Raw genomic sequence first — 16,093 nt, 5'->3', positions numbered from 1 at the left:
TTTCAGGCTGGTTTATTTAGCCCTCCACAGAGATAGGTCTTTGATGTTTAGATGGTACTCAAAGAGTCAATCTGCATCCCAGATAACACCCTATTCCCTATGTAGTGCACTACTTTTGACCTATAGGGCCCTGGTCAAAAGTAGTGAACTACGTAGGAAATAGGGTGGGTGCCTTTTGGGACACATCCAAAGTCGGTGACTGTTTCTGTTTGTCCCGAAGCACTGAACTAAACAGCACCACATTATTATCATCCAACGCCTGATGGTTATAGACACTTCAAAATCACTTCATTTCTGTACAGAAAAAAACTAATCTTTTTGGGGGGAGTTTTATGGAATCATTCTGAAAACCTATTAACATTAGATGGTACTGTATCTGTGATCATGTGACATCTCTGTCTTGCTCCGGCTTATCTGCTATCCAGACTTTATGGAGTGATTGGATTCACATGACATTTCTGTTGGCACTAGTATCATTCCATAAGGATTGGACTATGGAGGTTGAGGCTCCCCTCTAAAATCTGGTTCCTCAAGTTTTTTGTTGTTGTTGCTTTATTTATTTCTCAGTGCAGCACTACACTTTGTCAAGGGAAGGCCTGACCCTCTTGTAAAGAGTTACACAAGTGCTAAACAAATCAAGTTTGATTTTAAATTCTAATCTGTTGATTGATTTGCATGTCTCTCTCTGTTCCAAAGCTTGCTGGAATGGAGTCGGGTTATGCCTGTTTCTGTGGCAACGACCTGGACCTGCATCGCCATGGCGAGGCGCCCAGCATGGAATGCAACCATGTGTGTTTCGGTGACCACACCCAGCCTTGTGGGGGAGATGGATGGGTCATCATCTTCGACAGTGAGTAGGACATGATTTGCTTCGGTCTATGTACATGTTTGACAGTTTGCTCTGGTCTGGTCCCTACACATGATCTAAACCAACTACAACTTCCCACCGGTGCTTCTATGGTGCTTAATATAGTTATATGGTGCTTCACCTAATGTGTACAAAGTGGAGTATTTGCAGGTGCATGGAGAAAATAACAGTATTTTCAAAAGATGACACTCCAGTAAACTGACAAATGTCAATACTCCACAAACCATTGAATGGATTCTCTCAGAACCAGCGTTGGAAAGAAGTGAATAACCCAATATGGAAGGATCACATCACCACTCTCAAAACGTACTTATTAGAAGAGTCATGTGAAGAGAATGTTCCATCTCTCCCTTTGTTGTCATAAAACGGTTTGCTGATTTTGGCTAAACAATACATGCTACATTTCTGTTTAATAGGCTACACAAGCATCAGGTTTATGGCAGACAACTGTTAGATAATGAGAGACTGATTTCACAGCTGAACATAATTACAACAATGATCAAATGTGCCTTGTTCGATCCTCATCTTTCCACTATGTGTTGAAAACTCTTCATTCCACTCTGTGTCATTGAGAGAGTCTGTTGTATGTGGTTTCTATATGGAAAGGTTTCTATAATAACTCGGACACCATATGAGTCAATAGGGTTAGTTGTATGAGAGGGTTTAGTTTAGTCGAATAGGATCCCCATTAGCTGTTGCACATGCAGCAGCTACTCTTCCTGGGGTCCACACAAAACATAAAATACACAACAGAGTACATAACAGTTATAGACTATAACAACATAAACACACTTATCTGAGAGACTTATAAAGCTTGCACAATGCAAATGTCACTAATTAAACCGTTATTAAGTAAATTATTTTCCTCTGATTAACTCCTCCAGCTCGAGTGGGGGCATGTGGGGGTAACTACTCTGCCCCCTCTGGGGTGGTCTACTCCCTGACTTCCCTGATAAGTACGGGGCCGGGAGGGTCTGCTACTGGACTGTCCAGGTACATCTTGGTTGTTGACTCTCCTACTGTCATTGGCCTCTCTCCTAGCCCAATATCCCAGTCATTTAGTTTGCTGTTTTGTTTTGAATGCTGCGTCTGTTTTTCAGTTTCTTGCCAATTGTAAATCGTCCCTCGGGTTTCAGAAAAGCTATATAACGATATAAAGCTGCATTAATAATATATATGATTTGTTATCAGGTCCCTGGGGCCTCCGTGATCCTGTTCAACTTCACCTTCTTTGACATCTCGGACCAGACGGATATGGTGGAGCTACTGAATGGCTACACCAACCAGGTCAGCTGGTAAAACCTTCCATTCTATTATCTCCTATAGGTTTTATTTATCTCTATTAGTCATTGCATTTATGTATTTGTGCTGTGAAGTACGTTGTATTGCTACCTTGTATGACACGTGCTATACGTTAAAAAAATAACGTTTGATTGATTGATTGATCAGGTGGTGGCGAGGTTTGACGGCCGCTCCCCTCCCCGGGAGCTGGTCAACGTCACTGGAGACTTCGTTGTCCTCTACTTCTACTCAGACCGAACCAACCAGGCACAGGGCTTTGCTGTCACGTATCAAGGTGGGTTTACACACACACACACACACACACACACACACACACACACACACACACACACACACACACACACACACACACACACACCCACCCACACACACACACACACACACACACACACAGACACACGCACACACACACACACACACACACACGCACACGCACACCCACACACACAGACACACATAGACACACAAACACACCCACACACACAGACACACACAGACAAACACACACAGACACACACACACAGACAAACACACACAGACACACACACACACACACACATACACACTGTAGGAAGGGACTCTGCGGTCGACTTTTACTAGTAAAATCACCAGGGTGAAGTTCTATTCAAACTCCCTGTCAGTTCAGGAGTAGGTTTAAAGTATTGTTCTCAAATCTGGTCATCAACATGATATCACCCACACAGAGGTTGTTTTGAGGTTGTCAAAACAATTGTCACAAAACAATTGTAACAGTTGTACAAAAACAAAGCAAGTTGTTATAGTAGCTAAGATAGCAGAGGAGATAATCATTTCCAGACATCTCTCTCTCTCTGAATGATTTCAATCCCAGCAGCACACCGACTGAACCACATGAAGACACACATTTCTCATTTATCTCTGGGAGCCATAATTTGCATGAACAGGTGCAGGCTCACATCCTGGTATCCTAGGTCAATGGCAGGGTTTTGCATAGCAACCACGCCACCTGTCCGTCCGTCCGTCCGCCCGTCCGTCGACCCACCCACCCGCCCGCTGTTAAATCATCTAGACTAATGTTGTGCTCTACTGAAGACACACAACCATACACACACACACACACACACACACACACACACACACACACACACACACACACACACACACACACACACACACACACACACACACACACACACATCACACACCACACACCACACAAACACACACACACACCACACACACACACACACATTCACACCACACACACACACACACACACACACACACACACGTGTACACCACACATACACACACACACACACACACACACACACACACACACACACACACACACACACACACACACACACACAGTGAGAGGTAGAGGGAGGGAGACAGGCAGGGGAGATGCTGGTAGGAACCTTTTCTCTTCTCATTTGCTAGCCAATGCCTCACAGCTGCAGGTGATATTGGTGTTGCATATTTAAATGTTTTGTTTTTCTAGTCACAGGGTGCGTGTCGTTGCATATCAAGCATTGGTTTTATCTAGACATGTTGTTATTGTCCATTCATTTGTAATGTTTTTGTTTGTCATCCGTGAAAATCAATACAACATAATTATCTTTATTCTTGTCACGATCGTTGGAAACAGTGGACCAATGCGCAGCGTTATTTGCGAACGTACTTCTTTTTATTAGAATGAACACACGAACAAAAACGATAACGTGACGTCCTCGGTTCTAACACAAACCTATACTGGAACAAGATCCCACATAAAACAATGCCAAACGGCTACCTAAGTATGGCTCCCAATCAGAGACAACGAGCTACAGCCGTCTCCGATTGGGAGCCACCCTGGCCAACATAGAAATACAAAACTAGAACAAACAAAGAAAACTCACACCCTGGCTCAACATACAAGCGTCCCCAGAGCCAGGGCGTGACAATTCTCTATTGTTGTACACATCACCTCTCAATCTGAACCCAATTTTTTATTACACACTCATCATAATAGAATCAAAGTATTTACGGATAAATAGCAATTCTCTGTATAGACCAAACTGTTGTAAACATCCACTATTGTTTCAGGTCCTTTAAGGCATCAGCACTCAGCACTACTCTCTCTGAGTTAGTTGATATGGTTGACATTAAAGCAAAGAGCCTACAGGGCTGGAAGTCATACACACGTACACATGCACACACAAACACACACGCACACACACACACACAACCACCCACCGAACCACCTGCACACACAGACACACACCCACGCACACACACAACCACCCACCGAACTACCTGCACACACAGACATGCACACACACACACAAACACACACGCACGCACACACACACACAACCACCCACCGAACCACCTGCACACACATGCACACACACAACCACCCACACACAACCACCCACCGAACCACCTGCAGAGACATGCACATACACACACACACGCACACACACATATACACATATACACGCTCACACACTAAAACTATACTTCCTATCCTTCTCTTATTTTGTTCTGCTAAAAACAATATTGTAAGGTCAGAGTCTGACCCCCACACTGGCAGCCAATCCCCTCCTGCTTGTGTCTCAATCCTGACTTTACTTGTTTCAGACAGCAGACATGTTGGGAATGAATGTAAATATTATGAGACATGCGTGCTTAGTCTGCTCCTGTACTCCCTGTTCACCCACGACTGCGTGGCCAAACATGACTCCAACACCATCATTACGTTTGCTGAAGAGACAACAGTGGTAGGCCTGATCACCGACAACGATGAGACAACCTATAGGGAGGAGGTCAGAGACCTGGCAGTGTGGTGCTAGGATAACAACCTCTCCCTCAATGTGAGCAAGACAAAGGAGCTGATCGTGGACTACAGGAAAAGGAGGGCCGAACACGCCCCCATTAACATTGACGGGGCTGTAGTGGAGCGGGTCGAGAGTTTCAAGTTCCTTGGTGTCCACACTATCAACAAACTATCATGGTCCAAACACACCAAGACAGTCGTGAAGAGGACACGACAAGACCTTTTCCCCCTCAGAAGACTGAAAAGATTTGGCATGGGTCCCCAGATCCTCAAAAGGTTCTACAGCTGCACAATCAAGAGCATCCTGACCGGTTGCATCACCGCCTGGTATGGCAACTGCTCGGCATCTAACCGTAAGGCGCTACAGAGAGTAGTGCGTACGGCCCAGTACATCACTGGGGCCAAGCTTCCTGCCATCCAGGACCTATATACAGGCGGTGTCAGAGGAAGGCCCTAAAAATTGTCAAAGACTCCAGTCACCCAAGTCATAGGACTGTTCTCTGCTACCCCACGGCAAGCGGTACCGGAGCGCCAAGTCTAGGACCAAAAGGCTCCTTAACAGCTTCTACCCCCAAGCCATAAGACTGCTGAACAATTAATCAAATGGCCACCCGGACTATTTACATTGACCCATTTGTTTTACACTGCCGCTACTCACTGTTTATTATCTATGTATAGTCACTTACCCCTACCTACATGTACAAATAACCTCGACTAACCTGTACCCCCGCACATTGACTCGGTACCGGTACCCCCTGTATATAGCCTCGTTATTGTTATTTTATTGTGTTACTTTTTATTTCTTTAAAGAAAATGTTGTTTTACTTTAGTTTATTTAGTAAATATTTTCTTAACTCTTTCTTAAACTGGTTAAGGGCTTGTAAGCATTTCACAGTAAGGTCTACACCTGTTGTATTCGGCGCATGGACAAATACAATTTGATTTGATTTGAAACTTCCCAAACTGCAATAACTCGCACTCCAATAGCTCATAGAGAATAAACGGCGGTACATTCGAAATCGTTACCCTTGTTGACGGAGAAAAAAGCGGCGTAACTTGAATAAACATACCTTTAAGAAGTACGTCATGCTCAACCATCCAATCGACAAGACGCTCTTCTTTATGAAAGACCACCACGGCTTTATTAATCTGCGACGCATAAGCAACATTTTCATAGCCTACCTTCTCTCCTACAGCGACCAGAAACATCTCCACAGTGACAGTAGTTTCAGTAACACACCTGAAGCCAATGCCGAAGTGACAGGGACCGCATCCCCATGTGGGTCGCCATCCCCACCAAAACCAGGGCAATTCCAACAAGAAATACAATATACCTAATTCTACCAACATAAAAATAATGACCTTAATCATGCATAGAAAAAGGAAAACCACCAAGAAAAGGAAACAAGAAAAAAAACACAGTCGATCTAACTCCAGACACTCGCTCATACAATTCCAAGCATGCACCAAACACTCCCAGCATGCAGAGAGAGAGAGAGAGAGAGAGAGAGAGAGAGAGAGAGAGAGAGAGAGAGAGAGAGAGAGAGAGAGAGAGAGAGAGAGAGAGAGAGAGAGAGAGAGAGAGAGATGGGAGCACTGTATATAGACATAATATGACACTTTACATATCTTTATTCTTTTGGAACTTATGTGAGTGTAATGTTTACTGTTCATTTTGTATTGTTTATTTCACTTTTGTTTATTATCTACATCACTTGCTTTGGCAATGTTAACATATGTTTCCCATGCCAATAGAGCCCCTTAAATAGAAATTGAATTGAATTGATACATAGAGAGAGATACAGAGAGAGAGATACAGAGAGAGAGAGATACAGAGAGAGAGAGAGATACAGAGAGAGAGAGCTACAGAGAGAGAGATATATACAGAGAGAGCAAGAGAGAGAGAGAGAAAGAGAGAGACTGCCCTTGAGGCTAAGCTGGATAAATGTTAATTCCAAACAGTATGTTACTACATCCATAGGGTGCTGAGTGGTGCTATGGTAATTTCCCCCTCTGTTGAGGAGGATAAACGCTCTCAGATTACGTCTGAAGAATGTTCGGCCGAGCCGAGGTTTGAAGCAGCGGCAACGCGGCATTCTGTTGTAGCAAATGTGGGAAACATCACTCTGTTTAAGTAGTGTGATAAAAATAAAGAAAACTTTAACTTCTGGTAAAGATTCAGTCAGACCACCAGTCATGGTAAAGATTCAGTCAGTCCACCAGTCATGGTAAAGATTCAGTCAGACCACCAGTCATGGTAAAGATTCAGTCAGTCCACCAGTCATGGTAAAGATTCAGTCAGACCACCAGTCATGGTAAAGATTCAGTCAGACCACCAGTCATGGTAAAGATTCAGTCAGTCCACCAGTCATGGTAAAGATTCAGTCAGTCCACCAGTCATGGTAAAGATTCAGTCAGGCCAAGGACTCAACATTTTCCTGATTTAGACATCCAAGTCTTGACATGAAGAAAACCAAGTGTTCCTGGTTGGGAGACAAACACAGTAGCAGCCACGGGTAGACACATGGAAACATTCTGATGTTTGTTGTTGTTTCAGCTCTGAGAAGCCTGGACACCAGACCTATGGATGAGGAAGAGGAGGAGGAGGAAGAGGACACCAGTACGGTGGAGCCTCAGCTTGGGGGAGTAACGGAGAAGACTAACGGTCGCTCCTCACAGATCCTCTACGTGATAACATCCAGTCCTGGTAAATCGGACCACAACATGCCAGGTCAGTGGGTCGGACCCAACGGGACCAACGGACACACCTCTAGTATGTAGACACCATCATCTCTCTCCAGCCTTCCCTCCGTCTCTCTCTCTCACCATACCTTTTCTACCTCTCGGATCTCTCTAATAGCGGTTTGTACTATTTCTACTACAGAGGCTTCTGTCATAGGGCTGTACATTAACAAAGTGCATTGGTAATACTTACTGTAGTCTTTTAGATTAACAGAAGGCTTTCTCCTATAGGGTTCCCTGGTATAGCTACAGTGGCTTGTGAATGTATTCCCCCCTTGGTATTTTTCCTATTTTGTTGCCTTACAACCTGGAATTAAAATTGATTTTTTGGGGGTTTGTATCATTTGATTTACACAACATGCCTACCACTTTTAAGATGCAAAATATTTTTTATTGTGAAACAAACAAGAAATAAGACAAAAAAATAGAAAACTTGAGCGTGCATAACTATTCACTATAACACAAAGTCAATACTTTGTAGAGCCACCTTTTGCAGCAATTACAGCTGCAAGTCTCTTGGGGTATGTCTCTATAAGCTTGGCACATCTAGCCACTGGGATTTTTGCCCATTCTTCAAAGCAAAACTGCTCCAGCTCATTCAAGTTGGATGGGTTCCACTGGTGTACAGCAATCTCTAAGTCATACCACAGATTCTCAATTGGATTGAGGTCTGGGCTTTGACTAGGCCATTCCAAGACATTTAAATGTTTCTCCTTAAACCACTTGAGTGTTGCTTTAGCAGTATGCTTAGGGTCATTGTCCTGCTGGAAGATGAACCTCCGTCCCAGTCTCAAATCTCTGGAAGACTGAAACAGGTTTCCGTCAAGAATTTCCCTGTATTTAGCACCATCTATCATTCCTTCAATTCTGACCAGTTTCCCAGTCCCTGCCACCACCATCCTTCACTGTGGGATGGTGTTCTCGGGTTGATGAGAGGTGTTGGGTTTGCGCCAGACATAACGTTTTCCTTGATGGCCAAAAAGCTAAATTTTAGTCTCATCTGACCAGAGTACCTTCTTCCATATGTTTGGGGAGTCTCCCACATGGCTTTTGGCGAACACCAAACGTGTCTTCTTATTTTTTTCTTTAAGCAATGGCTTTTTTATGGCCACTCTTCCGTAAAGCCCAGCTCTGTGGAGTGTACGGCTTAAAGTGGTCCTATGTACAGATACTCCAATCTCTGCTGTGGAGCTTTGCAGCTCCTTCAGGGTTATCTTTGGTCTCTTTGTTGCCTCTCTGATTAATGCCCTCCTTGCCTGGTCCGTGAGTTTTGGTGGGCGGCCCTCTCTTGGCAGGTTTGTTGTGGTGCCATATTCTTTCCATTTTTTAATAATGGATTTAATGGTGCTCCGTGGGATGTTCCCAAAAAAAAAATTATAACCCAACCATGATCTGTACTTCTCCACAACTTTGTCCCTGACCTGTTTGGGAGCTCCTTGGTCTTCATGGTGCCGCTTGCTTGGTGGTGCCCCTTGCTTAGTGGTGTTACAGACTCTGGGGCCTTTCAGGACAGGTGTATATATACTGAGATCATGTGACATGGACATGGACTTTATTCAACTAATTATGTGACTCCTAAAGGTAATTGGTTGCACCAGATCTTATTTAGGGGCTTCATAGCAAAGGGGGTGAATACATATGCACGCACCACTTTTCCGTTTTTTTTTTTTTGAAACAAGTTATTTTTTTCACTTAACTTCACCAATTTGGACTATTTTGTGTATGTCCATTACATGAAATCCAAATAAAAATCAATTTAAATTACAGGTTGTAATGCAACAAAATAGGAAAAATGCAAGGCACTGTACGTGGTGTCACTATGTTTTCATGACATATGCATGGATGTATTTAACATGTTATTGTTCACCATGTACATAACGTGTTATGAAGGAGGTGTGTGACCTGAGCCATATATTGACATTCAAGGGTTATTCTTTATTTTTACTATTTTTTACATTGTAGAATAATAGTGAAGACATCAAAACTATGAAATAACACATATGGAATCATTTAGTAAACAAAAAACAAATCAAAGTATATTTTATATTTGAGAATCTTCAAATAGCCACCCTTTGCCTTGATGATAGCTTTGCACACTCTTAGCATTCTCTCAACCAGCTTCACCTGGAATGCTTTTCCAACAGTTCCCACATATGCTGAGCACTTGTTGGCTACTTTTCCTTCACTCTACGGTCCGACTCATCCCAAACCATCTCAATTGGGTTGAGGTCGGGGGATTGTGAAGGCCAGGTCATCTGATGCAGCACTCCATCACTCTCCTTCTTGGTAAAATAGCCCTTACACAGCCTGGAGGTGTGTTGGGTCATTGTCCTGTTGAAGAACAAATGATAGTCCCACTAAGCACAAACCAGATGGGATGGCGTATCGCTGCAGAATGCTGTGGTAGCCATGCTGGATAAGTGTGCCTTGAATTCTAAATAAATCACAGACAGTGTCACCAGAAAAGCACCCCCACACCATAACTCCTCCTCCTCCGTGCTTTACGGTGGGAAATATACATGTGGAGATCATCCGTTCACCCACACCGCGTCTCACAAAGACACAGTGGTTGGAACCCAAAATCTCAAATTTGGACTCCAGACCAAAGGACAAATTACTATCGGTCTAATGTCCATTGCTCGTGTTTCTTGGCCCAAGCAAGTCTCTTCTTCTTATTGGTGTCCTTTAATTGTGTTTTCATTGCAGCAATTCGACCATGAAGGCCTGATTCACACAGTCCCCTCTGTTACTTGAACTCTGTGAAGCATTTATTTGGGCTGCAATTTCTGAGGCTGGTAACTCTAATGAACTTATCCTCTGCGGCAGAGGTAACTCTGGGTCTTCCATTCCTGTGGCGGTCCTCATGAGAGCCAGTTTCATCAAAGCGCTTGATGGTCTTTGCGACTGCACTTCAAGAAACTTTAAAAGTTCTTGAAATATTCCGTATTGACTGACCTTCATGTCTTAAAGTAATGATGGACTGTAGTTTCTCTTTGCTTATTTGAGCTGTTCTTGCCATAATATGGACTTGGTATTTTATCAAATAGGGCTATCTTCTGTATACCCCCCCCCAACCTTGTCACAACACAACTGATTGGCTCAAATGAATTAAGAAGGAAATAAATTCCACAAATTAACTTTTAACAAGGCACACCTGTTAATTGAAATGCATTACAGGTGACTACCTCATGAAGCTGGTTGAGAGAATGCCAAGATTGTGCAAAGCTGTCATCAAGGCAAAGGGTGGCTATTTGAAGAATCTCAAATATATCATTTACTTTGATTTGTTTAACACTTTTTTGGTTACTACATGATTCCATATGTGTTATTTCATAGTTTTGATGTCTTCACTATTATTCTATAATGTAGAAAATAGTAAAAATAAAGAAAAACCCTTGAATGAGTAGGTGTGTTCAAACTTTTGACTGGTACTGTATAACGCTGATATAATAACGTGTGTGCTAATATTTTACAGTCGGAATATGTTCTGAGAAAGGTCTTTAGGATAACATGTGTGCTGGCAGTACAAGCATTATAGGACTGTACAAACTCATATGGTCTAGATCTGCCAGACTGTTTTTTGATTTATAGCCCCCTTGTATATCTTTCTGATCTGAGGTTCTATAAAATGCCTCCAGATTCTCTAGAGGTTGATATGGTTCTTCCTAACTGGTATGTATTCCTCAAACTCAAATTCTATGTTTCTGTGTTGACAGAGTGGACCATCTACACTCTGGCTGCTCTCCTGACTCTGACAGTCATAGTCATGGTAACCAAACTACTGCTGCATATCACAGTCAAGTAAGGATTACATTTCCTGTTGTTCACTGTAACTTATGGGCTGTAAAGTTGTAAAGTTGTATTGTACTAATGCCTCAGAGTGTAATAGAAGTATAGTTGATGCCAAGTGATGTCTTTTTAAGGCTGTAAGAGCCACACGCTAGTGGGATTTATAACCTAATGTTACTATTCTCTGTGCCACATGTATTTATTTATTTCTCTCTCTCTCTCTCTCTCTCTCTCTCTCTCTCTCTCTCTCTCTCTCTCTCTCTCTCTCTCTCTCTCTCTCTCTCTCTCTCTCTCTCTCTCTCTCTCTCTCTCTCTCTCTTGCTCTCTCTCTCTCTCCTTCACCCTCCTTCCCTCCCATCACCTTTTCCCTCTCCCTCTCTCCTCCTCTCCCCCCTCTCTCCCCCTCCTCTCTCCCAGATCTCCCAACATCCCGACCATCAGTGGTTCAGAGAGCTGCAGCGGCCAGAGTGCTGGGTCTGAGCCCTGGATCATCCTTTACCAGCCCTCCACCATCTCTCTCTTCAAGAAGAAGCTAAAGAACCACCACGGAGACCTCAGCCCTCTGGTGGGCAACTAGGGAACTGCAGCCTGGTATACTACCGCCATCAGTACTAAACCCTGTACCGGGGCCTACCCTACCAGAGCAAGCCACAGAGCTAGCCGCCCCAAACCAATGAGACTCTATGGGGCACTGAGCTACAAAGCTAACATGCTAACTAATGACTGATTCACTGACTCACTGAGTGACTACTACCAAATGGTCCAGACAGGGCTGTCTGTGTCTGCTGTGTACAAGGCAGGAGAGGAGAGTAGATGTACAAACAGCTCAAGGTGGACATTTTACTGCAGGGCACTCATCTTCTTGGGGTTCTACTTCCATTGTCCCTCCATGGATGTCTAAGAGATCATTGAAGTCCTCCTTTAGAGACAGTGGTTGGCTGGGGCCAAAGCAGATTCCAGTTTCCACAGGACTCCTCCAGAATGCAGGCCTTCCATTGTAACTGTGTCCCAGTGGGGCACAAAATGGCAGACTACTCATCTCTCCTTGTTTAATATTCTGCAAACAACAAAGGGAGCCATGCATATTCCCTATCAGTGACTGTAACTGGTGTCTCACATAGAAAAAGGGGGTTGAATCCTGATCATTATCAAGGGACGAGGACACCAACCCCTTCATATTACAGTACATGTAACTCTAACTCAGTTGTGTAACTACAATTAATACCACTATGGACAATCGGCAGTTATTGAACCACAACAGCCAGACAGCCTGAAAGGGAACCCCCTCTCCTCTCAGATAGCATTGAGTCACCTGTGACCGTGTTGTGTTATGTAGGCCAGCCAGCAGCTCTGTGTTTGAGATATATAGAGAGAAGAGAGTCCCTCTCCTCCTGAGGTGATACACCTGTTCTATCTGGAGCCAGGAGAATCGATACCATGAGTAAGTCACAAAGAAAGAAAGTGTGTGCAGTTGCTGCATATGCCCGGCATGAATAACCAAATCAACAAAAAAAAAAGAGACATGCACACAGAGAGATAAATGAAGATAAAAAAAGAACACTTCCTCGCTCCCTCGCTCTCTCTCTCTCCCACACTGCCTCTGGAGGAAACCATATCAGAAGTCTCTCCCATGATGGATGGAGGGGGGAGAGGGAAGAAGGAGGGAAACAGAGGGAGTAGAAAGGTAGAGGATAGGGGAGGAGGGTGGGGTGTAATTTAACAACTGCTGTTTAAAGGTCCCGAACAGTCATTCTGATTCCCATGTAAAATAGCCTTTTGAGTGACTAAAATATCACCCATAATATTTGTGGGGATAGAAAGGCTTGTGGATGGCTAACTACGAGGAAGGCTGAGTGGGTGGGGAGCATATATTCATGAGCTCGCCTTGACTTGACAGCTCTTTGAAACGCCTATGTCAAGAAACTTGAATGCAATGAACAGTGTTGCAGTAAAATCATCTCAAGCTAATTTGATGTTACACAAAGCAACTCAAACAACATTGAAATTGCATCAATGATGTCAAATGGTTTATACCTCTCCCGTTTGGCATGTCTCTTGTGATGCGGTTCACAGCAGCACTGACGGATGTGTTGACATGACAACTGCGTCAGAGTTTTGAAAGACCCTCCCCCCTTTTATTCCATGCTGGCTGAAGACCTAGCTAGCCAGTAATTAGCTAACACCAGACACAGATGAAAGGGGAGACATATAATTATATTTTCCATAGATGAATAGGGTAAACTTTTAGTTATATTTGCTGATACCCTACAGTCAAATTATGGCACCAGTAGAGTAGCTCTCTAGCTATATAAACCACGCCCCTCTGCAAACACACTTTCTCCGATGTTGGTTACAAGGCGGTACTTATTTAAATTAGGTAAGAGAATATCATGTTACCATTGGTGTATTAAAATGAGAGAGTTAGGGTGATGTCACCCTATTCCCTTAATAATCCCGCCTCCTGAATCCAAGTGTTTGACATGGGGAGGGGAGCAGTAACTTTATGATCAATGTAGAAGCAACAGTCGTTTTTCATACTTCGTCATCATACTTTTTTTGTTTTTTCTTTAGTATTTTTCTCCCCAATTTCGATCTTGTCTCATCACTGCAACTCCCCAACGGGCTCAGGAGGCGAAGGTTGAGTCATGCGTCCTCCGAAACATGACCAGCCAAACCGCGCTTCTTAACACCCGCCCGCTGAACCCGGAAGCCACCAATGTGTTGGAGAAAACACTGTTCAACTGACAACCGAGGTCAGCTTGCAGGCGCCCGGCCCGCCACAAGGAGTCGCTAGAGCATGATGAGCCAAGTAAAGCACCCCCCGGCCAAACCCTACCCTAACCCGGACGATGCTGGGCCAATTGTGCGCTGCCCTATGGGACTCCCGATCACGGCCGGTTGTGATACAGCCCGGGATCGAACCCGGGTCTGTAGTGATGCCTCTAGCACTGCGATTCAGTGCCTTAGACCACTGCGCCACTCGGGAGGCCCTGGTCATCATACTTTGATCTGGTTTCATCCAATTATCATCAAATTTGATGAAAAACATCATATTGACTGTTCGTGACCTTTAAAATAGTTTTTGAAACGCTCAGAGGTTCTCTCTCTCTTTCTCTCTCTCTTCCGCTCAGCTGGTGGTTCTGATCTGGTTTGACTAGCTATGTCCCAAATAGCCCATAGGGCTCTGGTCAAAAGTAGTGTAATATATAGGGAGTAGGGTGCCATTTGGAACACATAGACTCTGTGTTTAAGTGCCTTAAGGATCTTCTACAAGCCTGCTACTGTAGGCTTCTCTCCCTCCCCTCTCCACTCCCTCTACCCCCTCTGCCCCTCCTCCCTGTGTTTCTGAGTCTATTAGTTGTGATCTTTGTCCAACCTATAACAGACTATGTCACCCTATGACAGATTATGTCACCCTATGACAGACTTATGTCACCCTAAAATAGACTATGTTACCCTATGACAGACTATGTCACCCTATAACAGACTATGTCACCCTATGACAGACTATGTCAATGGGAATTACAGTAGGATGGGTGAGACTGAAAATATATGTTTGCTTAATTCCCCGCCCCCCTCCCCCTTTTTATTTTCTATGTGCTCTTGTGTGTAGTCCTCTTGGACATTACTGAACATATTGTTCTCCTAATGTTGCCATTTGATTACAAGGAGGGGGTAAATCCTGTTCTATATTGTGCAATTCAATGTGACATATGTCCTGCTTTTTCATTTCATGTCTCAGCAAAGCAATGGCGAAATTCATTAGTCGTTTTTGTACTTACTCATCAACTGCAACTTACCTCGGCGGCTGGAGGGTTATTTCCCCCATATTCAGCAGCTTCAGATTCCCACATTCAGAGGGCACAGCAGACCCAAACAACCTCACTCAACTCTCAGCTAAACCACAAATAATACGGGATGAATGGATAAAAGCACTCATTGATAGTCCACTGTGTTAGCAGACAGCAGGTTAACGTCACTGTTACAGTTCAGTGTGTTTCTGTGACCTTTGAGGACACGTGAAAGGTCACAATGCATTAATGTGCCCCTGGCATACAGCAAATTTGGAGGTTAAACCATACAAAGATGAGATATATATTATGTTGTGTTTTATATTTTTAATAATGTTAGAATTCTATTTCTATGGGTTGAGCACTTTTCAGTTTGTGTTTCCCAACAATCAGAAAAACAGTCAAAGCTGATTAATATGGTCCAAAACGTTCATGCATCTGCCTCTAGTTGTAGTGATAGATAAATAGTACTTCATCCAGTTTGGCTCTTATCTCTTCTGGAAACCAAAACCATTTGAAACTTTACACAGTTCTGTTGTTCTGGAAACCAAACTGCAAATGTAAACGTTACATTTAGAGGACTTGCTGCAACAAAAGGGTCACAGTTTATATGCAAAACTGTAGTGGCTGTGCCCCAAATGTCACCCTTTTCCATCTATAGTGCACTACCACCCTATTCCCTATGGGCCCTGGTCAAAAGTAGGGGACTATATAGGGAATAGGGTGTCATTTGGGATGCAGTCATTGACACATTGGAATGAGGGATAGGATTAGCCTATGTGTGACTGTGATTTAATAAGA

At 43.7% G+C, this 16,093-nt stretch overlaps 1 pseudogene across 1 annotated transcript; it reads left to right on the top strand.

Moving 5' to 3' along the window:
- Positions 1-696: 696 nt before the first annotated feature.
- Positions 697-13,005, top strand: LOC311116528 (kremen protein 1-like; annotated as a pseudogene). The gene is made up of 7 exons: positions 697-850; positions 1,753-1,861; positions 2,060-2,155; positions 2,318-2,444; positions 7,528-7,743; positions 11,429-11,513; positions 11,919-13,005. The product of its transcript is annotated as a kremen protein 1-like (transcript).
- The last annotated feature ends 3,088 nt before the right edge of the window (positions 13,006-16,093 follow it).

Source organism: Coregonus lavaretus (assembly GCF_964263955.1).
Source record: "Coregonus lavaretus genome assembly, contig: HAP1_SCAFFOLD_7438, whole genome shotgun sequence".
In the NCBI taxonomy this organism is placed as follows: domain Eukaryota; kingdom Metazoa; phylum Chordata; class Actinopteri; order Salmoniformes; family Salmonidae; genus Coregonus; species Coregonus lavaretus.
This window is presented reverse-complemented; position numbering and strand designations above follow the sequence as displayed.